Here is an 11,034-nt window from a genome sequence, read left to right on the forward strand (position 1 = left end):
TAACTCTCACTACTAGTTGGAAGTATTAATGTAGGCATGTTGACAATAAATTGTAGAAGGTAGCGACCGTATGGTAAATGTGTTAAAATAATAATTAAGTGAGATGGTGTCGAAAATGTATATAACTAGCCCACATGTTAGTAGGCTAATTATTCCCAATTCTTCTGTAGTGAACAGTGTTCGAGGGGTCTGATGAGCCGACCACATAACCTGTCTAACCAGGATCTTTTGTGTGTTACCAGGTACAAAATATTGTCATTTGATTGTACATTGTTTATTTCATGTTATTATATTAACCATTACATGAGGAAGCAGCCCATGTGAACGGTGTTCGAGGGGTCTGATGAGCCGACCACATAACCTGTCTAACCAGGATCTTCTGTGTGTTACCAGGTACAAAATATTGTCATTTGATTGTACATTGTTTATTTCATGTTATTATATTAACCATTACATGAGGAAGCAGCCCATGTGAACGGTGTTCAAGGGGTCTGATGAGCCGACCACATAACCTGTCTAACCAGGATCTTTTGTGTGTTACCAGAATAAATCACCCAAGACCGTGGAGCAAGTGTCTGTCGTTCAATTAAAAAAGTACACAACGCATTGGTTATACATAGTTAGACAGTTACTCAGTTACTAGCAATCATATATAACCTCTAACTTTAACACTCCCTATTGAAGATATAATGTTTGTTTGCAAGGTTTGCTGGAGCCACTTCATCCAGAACGGCACACCCCGGTCAGAGAGCGGACGCAGACACAGAGAACAGTCCTTTCGTATTTTATTGAGGATTCTGTTGTTGAGTGATATCTCAAGAGTGCTTTCCATCCAGGTCGTAAGGCTGGATGGAGCAATGAAAGATTGAGTGAGTGGTATTTTAGTTCATGAACGCACTCTCTCACTGGGAAAGCAGACAGCAATGGAACACATGGGCGGCAAGATGGCCGCTGTATTTAAACCCATTAGGACCCCTGGGCTGTCCAGAGAGATGCCAGACTATAAATAATAGGACCCCTGGCCCATCAAAGAAGTGCCTGACTGGAAATAACAATACACAGCATAACACATAATGGGGAATTTACAACAGCCGCCCCAAGAATAGCATAGCTATTATGTAAACAGTCAAATTCCCTAAGTGGCTACCGAGGTCTATGGATTGTCGACATCGTGTGCCACAGTCGGCAGCTGGACAAGGCGTGCTACCGGTCGTAGGTACGTCTTGTCTCCAACTCGGACCTCAGCCGACCGGATGCATCCATCTGCACTTGCATTTAGTCTGACAACCTTCCCAACGGGCCAGTGAGCATGTGGCAGCTGAGGGTCGACAATCATCACGACGGTGTCCTGGAGGAGACCATCAGTGTGTTGTCGCCACTTCTGGCGGACTTGAAGGGATGGTAAGTAGCTTCTGAGGAATTGCACCCAGAAGTGGTCCACCATCATTTGGCAATGCCGCCACCGTCTCCTGGTGAGTAGGTCCGGAGCGTAGGACACTTGTGGCAGGGAGGCGTCCCGCCGCCCCATCAGCAACATGTTTGGTGTCACAGGGTCCGGATCCGCGATGTCTGATGACACATAATGACGGCTTAAGGGGCCGCGACCGGGCAGGAGGTAAGTCTGCCACCATTGGAACCACCGGCTCCCACCTCCACTTCCTACATCCTGTGCAGGTCCTCTGATGATGCTTGATGGCCCGTCTTCCCCACAGGACCCAGTACTGGTGCCTGATCTCTGCGAAGACCCTATCGGGCCCTGGGTGGAGTAGGCGGGCATCTACATCCTTGATGAGTTTCGTCACCGCATGGCCAGGATCGGGGACTATGGGGTGGATGTCAGTAGAACAGGAGGTGTCCAGGTGACAAGAGCGTCCACCAATTTGGAGAAGACCCATTGTATGATCCATCTCTGGTGAGAGCGTACTGAGCTTACTACTGGGCAGTACTGGGTTTCCAGCTCTGAGACACTTAAATTCCTCTGGGAAGCAGTCCGCCTGGCTGGTCTTCAGCAGGAAGACTTCGGTGTCATGCAGGTTAGGTTGAGGTAAGGAGGCGTCGGCCGCCGCCCCGTGATGGGTGAACCATGACTCGTCAGACTCATCTACCGCTTCTTCACCCAGCTTGGCAACACATCCTCCATCGAGCTCTTTGATCTCTGCTCCAGTGATTTGAGCCTTAGCTGGATCTCCTACCAGTCTTCGCTCTGTGCTACGGAGTATTGGCATGACTGCTTCGGCAGTGGCTTTCAGTGGTGGCGCGTCCTTTACGCGGAGCAGAGGCGTGGCGTATCGGAGTGTGTCACCAACCTTCACCCTCTCAGTGCGTGCTTCCAGGATGCCCACAGCCTCGTGGTCCAGACGGGACCTTACTGCTAGCTTTTCACTTCTAAATGGAAGCACATCAAGCTGCCAGAGACGTTCAACGTGTTGATAGAGGTCGTCCGGTGCAGACTTGAGAGAGGTGAAGTAGCATGAAGTAGCATGCGACGCAAGACCATCTGGGCCTTGGAGTGCCCAGCCGAGCGCTGTGTGGACTGCTGCGGGTCCACCTTTGGGGCCGAATCTGATGGGTTCTTGGGATGTGATCAGATGGGTGCAGTCTGCACCAATTAGCAGTAGTGGATGCACTTGACTGAAGTCCTGCAATGGGAGCCCCCTCAGGTGGCGATAGCGTTCCTGAAGTGCAGTCACAGGGTAAGACTGCTCTGACAGGGCTAATCGACCCGCTGTGAAGGCACCCTTCACCAGGTGCTGTTCAGAAGGATGAGTCAGGGAGGCCACATGGAAATCTACAGACTTGCCAGTGAGTTGAGCCACGTCCTGGCGAATCGTCCGCAGTGCGAGGGACTCCGCTTCGCCTTTAAGGTCCAGGTGTCGAGCTGCAGCTGGCAGTATTATCGTGCGTTCAGCTCCATCATCTAGGATCGCATAAGTGTGCAGTGACTTGCTCCCGTTAGTAATGACGATTGGTACCACCTTAAGGTACACCTTTCCTCCTTGTTTGGAGTTGGAGAGCGAGGCACCATCCTTTGGTGTGATGAGGTAGGCACGGGGACCTGGCTTGGCGATGGCGTGGAGAACTCTGAGGTGGACCTCCTGGCACTCACTGCATGCTTTCCTCAAGGTGCAGGCATCTTGCTCATGGCTGGTACGACCGCAATTACGACAACGTTTGCCATTTGCTATCCACTTCTCAACCTTTCCCGGCGAGCATTGGACAATGTCTGGACACTGCGATAGGTAGTGCTCGGCACTCCTACAGAAGAGACACATCCTCTTGAACTTCTGCTTCTTGGCTTCTGATCGAGATGTCTCAACAGGCTGGTGGTTGTCTTGTTTAGGCTTGGCGGAGCCATAATAAACCGAGAAAGGCTGGTTGCAAGGTCTGGGTGGGGGAACTTGCCTGTCTCTGTTAGAGAACTGTGTCCCTTCCATCCAATGGCGCTGTGCCATTCTCTCTGACAGTCTTTGAGCTTCGGCCTTTACCCTGAGCCAGTCGGCGAGGTCTCGAAGGTTGTACGGGTTTAGGCTAGTCGTGTTGAGGCGACCTTGAGCCAGTAGGTGCTCCACAAAGCCGTCCCTCACTTGCTTAGGGAGCTTACTAAGGAGCCGGTCCACATGGCCGGTCGACATGACTTCCATCCCGTTAGGTCCTTCCAGCGATGTCAGCATTCCCACTAGCAAGTCGATGCTAAGGGCGAAGCTCTGGAAGGCTTTGGTATCTCCTGCTTTGAGATCAGGAGCGTTCAGTATTGCGGCAATCTCGCTTTGTGCAAGCTGATGTGGCTGTCCATATTGCCTCTGCAAGGCCTGCATGGCGGCGGTGTAGGGTTGCGCGTAATGCCTGCAGGACTGGGCTATTAGCTTAGCCTCATCCAGAACCAGCTGCTCCATAAGTACACGGTACTTGTAGTGCTCAGAAAGTTCAGTGTGGGCATCGAGTAGGTGGTCCAGCGCCATCTTAAGGTCAGTGAATTCTCTCTCGCTGTCATGGACCAGGTTAGGCAGTTTAGGTACAGGGACCGGCTGCAGTGGAGGCTGGAGAGCGTATGAATCCTGTAGTGATGTATACCGAGGCTGACGGACATACTGGACTGGTGGAACTGGTACAGAATAATAGGGTGCTGGACCAGGTGTTGGATGCACCAGCTGATAGGCTGGCTGAGTCGATGCAGCAGGCTGAGGCTGATACACTGGTTGTGGATGGTGGCTCAGTTGGTGCGGCAGTGGTTGATACATTTGCTGAGCAGGGAATACTGGTGGAGGCTGATATGCCCTCGCTGCTGCGACAGCGGTTGTGAATGGTGAAGGCGGCGCTGTCCAGGAGGGTAGTTGATAGGTAGACTGCTGAGGTGCACCTGCTGTATGTTGGCCCACTGGCTGGAGAGCAGCTGCAGTGGGTAACCATCGTGCAGGGTAGAGTGCTGTTGCAGTCTGAGGTTGATAATTAGGCTGTGCAGGCGTAGCTGTAGTATATTGATGCACTTGATATGCAGATCTCATTGGCGTAAGCTCATACCGGGTCTGTGCGGCCGCTGGTGTGCTGCCATGCATTCTCTCCACAGTCGATGACACAGGCTGGTTTGACTGGTAGGGAGGCTGGTAACTTGGTACCGTTGGCATTTGCTGGCCCACGTGACCCACTGCTTGCATCACCTGGAAGTCAGACTGTGGCATGACCCGACTCATCGCGGTGGGGGCTGGGGGCCTCGGAGCTGCCCCAAACAGCGGTGCGGAGGTTACTGTCGGCGGTAGAGACTGAGTCGACATGTAGGCTTGCTGCCTTTGGCCCGGTGTACAGGTTGTGGCTTGAGACTGTACCGTTGCAGTTGTTGGGCACAGCAGCGGTATTAGTGGCAGCGAGCTCGACCATGGTGAGCGGTTGGGTGGGACGCTCAGACTATGATGTGACAATGGTGGTGGAAGGCGTAGGGGCATGGTAGAGCGAGGTCCTCTTGCGTCAGAGGTGCCACCTGTTAGGCTCCGACTGTGGTGGCTCTGCTCTGATGGGGATGGCGATGTGAGCCCCACACACACTTCCCGCTGGTCAGGCCGGGTGTTAGCATACGGTGATAGCTCCCAGTGTCGCGTCTGATCGACTGCTCCCGGCAATGAGAGGCAGGGAGGGGGCCCGAGCGCAGTGTGGAGCTGGTCACCTGTAGCTGCAAACTCGGTCTGCAGGCTGAGTGACCGCAGCTGCTGTGCGGTGGCACCTTCGCTGTCATCTGGTAGAGGCGGTGCAGTATTAGGCATGAGGGACTGTGGTAAGCTAACCAGATAGCCTTGCAGGTGTGCTGGAAGCTGTCACAGCCTTCCTCCTCGTCTTCCATTTTCATCTGCTGCTGTGCTCTGCGTGTCCATGGCGCTGTTGTGGGTGAAGTTCTCCGGCTCGAAGGACCAATATTTAAGATATAATGTTTGTTTGCAAGGTTTGCTGGAGCCACTTCATCCAGAACGGCACACCCCGGTCAGAGAGCGGACGCAGACACAGAGAACAGTCCTTTCGTATTTTATTGAGGATTCTGTTGTTGAGTGATATCTCAAGAGTGCTTTCCATCCAGGTCGTAAGGCTGGATGGAGCAATGAAAGATTGAGTGAGTGGTATTTTAGTTCATGAACGCACTCTCTCACTGGGAAAGCAGACAGCAATGGAACACATGGGCGGCAAGATGGCCGCTGTATTTAAACCCATTAGGACCCCTGGGCTGTCCAGAGAGATGCCAGACTATAAATAATAGGACCCCTGGGCCATCAAAGAAGTGCCTGACTGGAAATAACAATACACAGCATAACACATAATGGGGAATTTACAACACTCCCACTTAGGGTTGTCTAGTACACTGTACAACTTCTTCAAAAACAATTTACAAAGAAAATAATACAGTTCAGAACATCAAAAAGAATATGGCAGTCAATACTACATAACAGGCAATATTTACACACCAAACATGACCTCTGCAAATCTTTTCAATTTCAGTTTGGAAGCAGGCTTTGTCATAGCATCCGCAACCATGTTGTCTGTTGGACAATAGACAAGTGTCATCCTTTCTTCTCTGATGACAGATCTGATGAAATGGTATTTTATATCCACATGTTTACACCTCTGTCGGCACACAGGGTTTCTTGCGATTGCAATGGTTCCCTGGTTGTCTTCATAAACAACAGTTTTCTTATATACATAGGTATCCATTCCTTCGAGCAGTTGTTCTAGATAAATACATTCCTGTATTGTCATAGCTAGAGCCATGTATTCGGCTTCACAAGTTGATAGTGCCACTGTGGGCTGCTTCTTTGTTTTCCATGAAACCAGTGAGTTGATTGTGTTCAAACTCACACAATATCCTGTGGTACTTCTTCTATCTGTGGTGTCAGCTGCCCAGTCTGCATCACTGTAGGCTTTAAGCCCTAAGCCCTCGCTGCTCTTTCTGAAACAAAGCTGTTTATCTGCTGTACCTTTGAGATAACGAAAAACATGTTTTGCTGTAATCCAGTGCCCCTCTGTGGGGTCAGCAAAATGCTGTGACAATTTACTCACTACAAAACATAGGTCAGGGCGAGTACATGTTGTCAAATACATGAGGCTACCTACAGCTTCTCTGTAAATTTTTACATCTGTCAATTTCTGAGCATCCTCCTGGTAGTCTAGTTTTTGATCACATGGTGTTTCCCTTGTTCTACATTCTTGCATGTCAAAACGTTTCAGGATCTTTTCCACATAATTAAATCATCCACTTCTGTATTTAAACATAGAATCCATTTCTGTATTTAAACCTGGAATCTACTCCTTCTGTATTTAAACATGGAGTATCCTCCTTCTACATTTAAGCATGTAGCCACCCTCCTTCCGTATTTAAACATGGAGTACCCTCCTTCAGTATTTAAACATTTAGCTACGAACCTCGCTTTGTACTTGTCGTGGCCTTCAATACCCTCCTTGATTGAGTACATCCATTTCCCTCCCACTGTCTGTCTGCCCTCTGGTAACTTGGTTAGAGTAAAGGTGTGGTTGTCCTCTAGGGACCTCATCTCCTCATCCATTGCTCTCTCCCATTTACTTGATTCAGGGGACACTATGGCCTCTTTAAAGGTCTGAGGTACTCCACTGACTACTCTGTAGCAGTAATCAATGCTGGTAAGTGTACTGTCATCCTCGTCACTTTCTCTCCGGGCATAGTCTGTCAGATACTTTGGGGGTTTGTGTTCCCTTGAGGGATACCTCCCACTGCTTGGGGCACGTGACGTCACCCTCGGGTGCTCCTCGTCATCGTCCTCTGTCTGCACGACCGTGCTAAGTACACTAGGCTGAGGTGTCTCTGTTTCTTCACACCTTACTCTGGAGTCCAGCTCTGGCTCCTCTGTCTGTGTCTCGTTCTCACATGTTGTCTTTGTGAAAAATTTGACTAGCCTGTGTTTCTGCACTCTCCCTTTACCGGGATAATAAACTAGGAAAGCAGGGCTTCCTTTGTCGTGCCCTACAAAGAGTCCTTTTTCACATCTGGACTCGAGCTTCCCTCTGTCCTGCAGGTAAGCATAACACACTGATCCAAATTGGTGCATCCTAGCTAGATTACACTTCTTCCCTGTCAGTGCTGTATACAGGGTGGTGCCCGTGTGCTTATTAAAGCACCAGTTTCTGGTGTAAGCGGCTTCTTGCACCGCATAATGCCATAGACTCTTAGGTAAGTTACTGTCTACTAGCTTACACCTAGCCATTTCGAAAAGAGTGCGCCATTCCCTCTCTGCCACTCCGTTCTGGTGTGGGGAGTATGGACATGACGTCTCGTGTCTTATCTTGTTCCTTCTCAACAGTGATTGGAACTCTCTATTTGTGAACTCGGTTCCGTTGTCGGACCTCAAGCATCTTATGTTACCATAAGGGGCTACATCTGCAAGGAATTTCTCCGTGGCCTGGAGTGTGTCACTCTTTGCTTTGAGAAAGTAAACAAACACTGCCCCTGTACACACATCTGTAAAAGACTGTACATATCTAAAGCCTCCTATGGACTCGTTGCTTACTGGACCGGCTAGATCTGTGTTAACTAGCGCAAGTGGTACCTTTACTTTTTCTGTGGGATTTCTGTTTCTCGATTGAGTAAACTTCCCCTTTATGTACACTACACATTCTCTGTCAGGTCTCCTCTCGTTGATGACGTGGGACGACGCACCTGTGTCCACGATCAGTCCCTTCCTTTGGGCCTGCTGCAGCTGCGTTGGCCTGGTGACGTACGCTGTCTGCGCCCCGAAGATGAAGTCTTCTTGTCCCGCTACTCTCCGGGCCTTGTCTCGATTCGTCTCACGTCCACCGTCGCCGCCATCTAGTCCACTGCCGCCATCTTGTCCATGCGCATACCGCACGCTCTGGTCGCGTTTCTTCATGCACACTCTGTCTGTGTGCCCCGTGGATTTGCAGAAGCTACACCAGACAGTCTTTGTGCAGTTACCTTTCCGATGGCCTTTTTCTCCGCATCGCCAACACGCCAGCTCCGTCGTGGGCCTGGTCTTCTCCCTCTGCGTCGCTCTGGCCTTCAGCACCCTCTCTCCCGCCTCCGCGGCGGCTGGGTGGATATCTTCTGAGGCCTTGAAATTTCGTAACTTGGCCTTGAACTTTCCCAGCGTCATGTCCGCTGAACCGTGTGTTACCAGGAGTGTGAACGGTTTGTACAGCTCCGGTAGTCCCCTCATCACCATCGCCATCATTAGCACTCTTCAACGCCGTAATGATCTGCTCAGCTCTGATGACGTATTCGGTCACAGTCTCGGTGTGCCCCTTCTTCAGTGCTGTTAGTGTTATGTAGAGGGACACGACTCGGGGTCTTCCTTGCCCGATATAATGTTCTCTCAACACTTCCAGGCTTTCTCGGCCTCTGTCCTTAGTGTTGCGGAATATCAGCCCCAAGCTTGTGTCGTCGAGCAGTGGTGCTAACTCACAGTATGCGTCTGCATTATGCTTGTCGTCCAGGGCTTGTGCTTCCGCCGTCAGGTCTCCCGTGGGGGCCGTCAAGATCGTCGTCTTCAGTCCCACACCGTGCATGCAGCATAACATGCGCTCTTCCCAGAGCTCATAGTCCTCTGCCTTTCCATTGAATGAGGGCCATTTGCTCCTTCCCTTGGTCACCATCCTCCTTTTTGATGGTAGGCGTAGCTTTAGCTCTGTTGGTATAGCCTTTAGCCACGCGGTGCTCCCGGCGCTAAACTAGCCTATACTTCAACTAAACTTGCTACCCTTATTATTTCGCCCCTGCGTGATCTGGGCCCATAACCTGTTGACAGAACTGGCTATGGGGCGACAATAATATGTTCATGAGGCATGGTTTCTACCTTTAGCCTTTAATCGGCGTGGTTTATTATTTACATTTCACAACAGCAGCACATGAGATCTCCTCTCCGTGAGAGGTAGGTGGGAAGAGACAGAGGGGGAGTCGGCATCAACTTATATACCCTCTACCTGGCGGTAACATTAACAGCTCCGCCTATAGCGCCCTCCAGTGGAAACAGTTATGCATAGTTAGACAGTTACTCAGTTACTAGCAATCATATATAACCTCTAACTTTAACAATCCCCCTCCCCATCAACAACCCTAAAACGCAGGGTGCCACTCCCCCCCATATTTCCTCCCTTGTGTCACTCTCCTCCTCGCCCCTCCCTCTTGCCATGTCATCACCAAATTACCAGGCACCCTTTCCCCTCATCCCTGCTCTCCCCCCCTCTCCCCCCTTGTCCCCTCCCCCCTCATCTCCCCCCACCTGCCTTTCACGCCAAAAATGGTTGAACTGGTAAATGCTGGTCGAATTGCAGCCAAGCATCTCCAAAACATCACAAAATAACTATTCCGCCATCTTTCCTCGAGAGCCCGCAACTGCAACCTCCGAAACGTCCCCCCACCTCGCACCCAAACTACTGCTATCAATTTGTTCCAATAACAAACCATGCTGTTCCTGTTCACACTATCAGACTCAAGAAGAAATGCCTGACACGTACTGTAACACTTAGTGTAGGAGCCAAAGCTATATATTTAGGTTATTGTATTATATGAATGATGATATGTTTATTTTTATAACCTTACATTGAACCGGCATTAGGAATATTGATTGGGGCGGCTAGGTAGTGCAGTGGGCAAGGCGCTCACCACCAATGCAGGAGACGCTGGGTTCGAGCCCAGCTCTCCGCATTGCTATCAGCTTGGCTGGTCGTTCATACTAATACAATTGGCAGTATTAGGGGGTGGGAAGCTGATGGGTGGGGATCGGACGTTGTGGACAGCGACTCCTACAGGTCGGTTGGTGCGCCTGCGCAGCAGAATCAGGAAGCGACGGGGGCGGCGTGCCCTCCAAAACGCAGACCCCCGACGCTGAGAGATTGCGCTGTGCAGGTGAAAAGATGCGACTGCTGCTTCCTCGAGTACCGGAGGGGACACGTGATGTAAGGCTTAGTCCACATTGCAGCCGGCTTGTGGGAGGCATGGCCTAACAGCGTTCGAGACAGGGGAGGGTAGAATTGGACGATACGAAATTGGGATGGGAGAAAAATAGAAAATGGGAGAAAAAGTAGAAAAAAAGGAATATTGATTGGATTTAGATAAAGTCATTGAACCGTCTTATTTGTCATAATAGAACATTCTAGAACATTTGTGATGTCACAGTATGATGTCATGATCGAACGTTCTGGAACATTGGTGATGTCACCGTATGATGTCATGTGTCGAGTGCGGTGATTTTGGAGACTGGGAAAATACAGTTTTCTTACCTTGTAGTAGTAATGTGAATATTTAGGAAAATAGCTTTAGGACCACTTCTGTAAAGAAAGACTTCGCTGTGGAAGAGAAATAAACCATTTGGATATCTTTGTTTTACACTGGAGCGGCTGTGGACAGTATTTTTCTTTATCAACGAACGTACTACTCACGAGTAAGCAACTTTAACCAGTAGAGTGGAACGTCATACTTAGCAACTTCAGACCCATCATCGCTCAGCCAAGGCCGGCCACACCCCCCATCACAAAATCACTGACAATGGACCTTCTGAATGTTAGATCGTT

This window comes from Notolepis coatsorum (genome assembly GCF_963971535.1).
Source record: "Notolepis coatsorum genome assembly, chromosome: 1".
NCBI lineage: Eukaryota > Metazoa > Chordata > Actinopteri > Aulopiformes > Paralepididae > Notolepis > Notolepis coatsorum.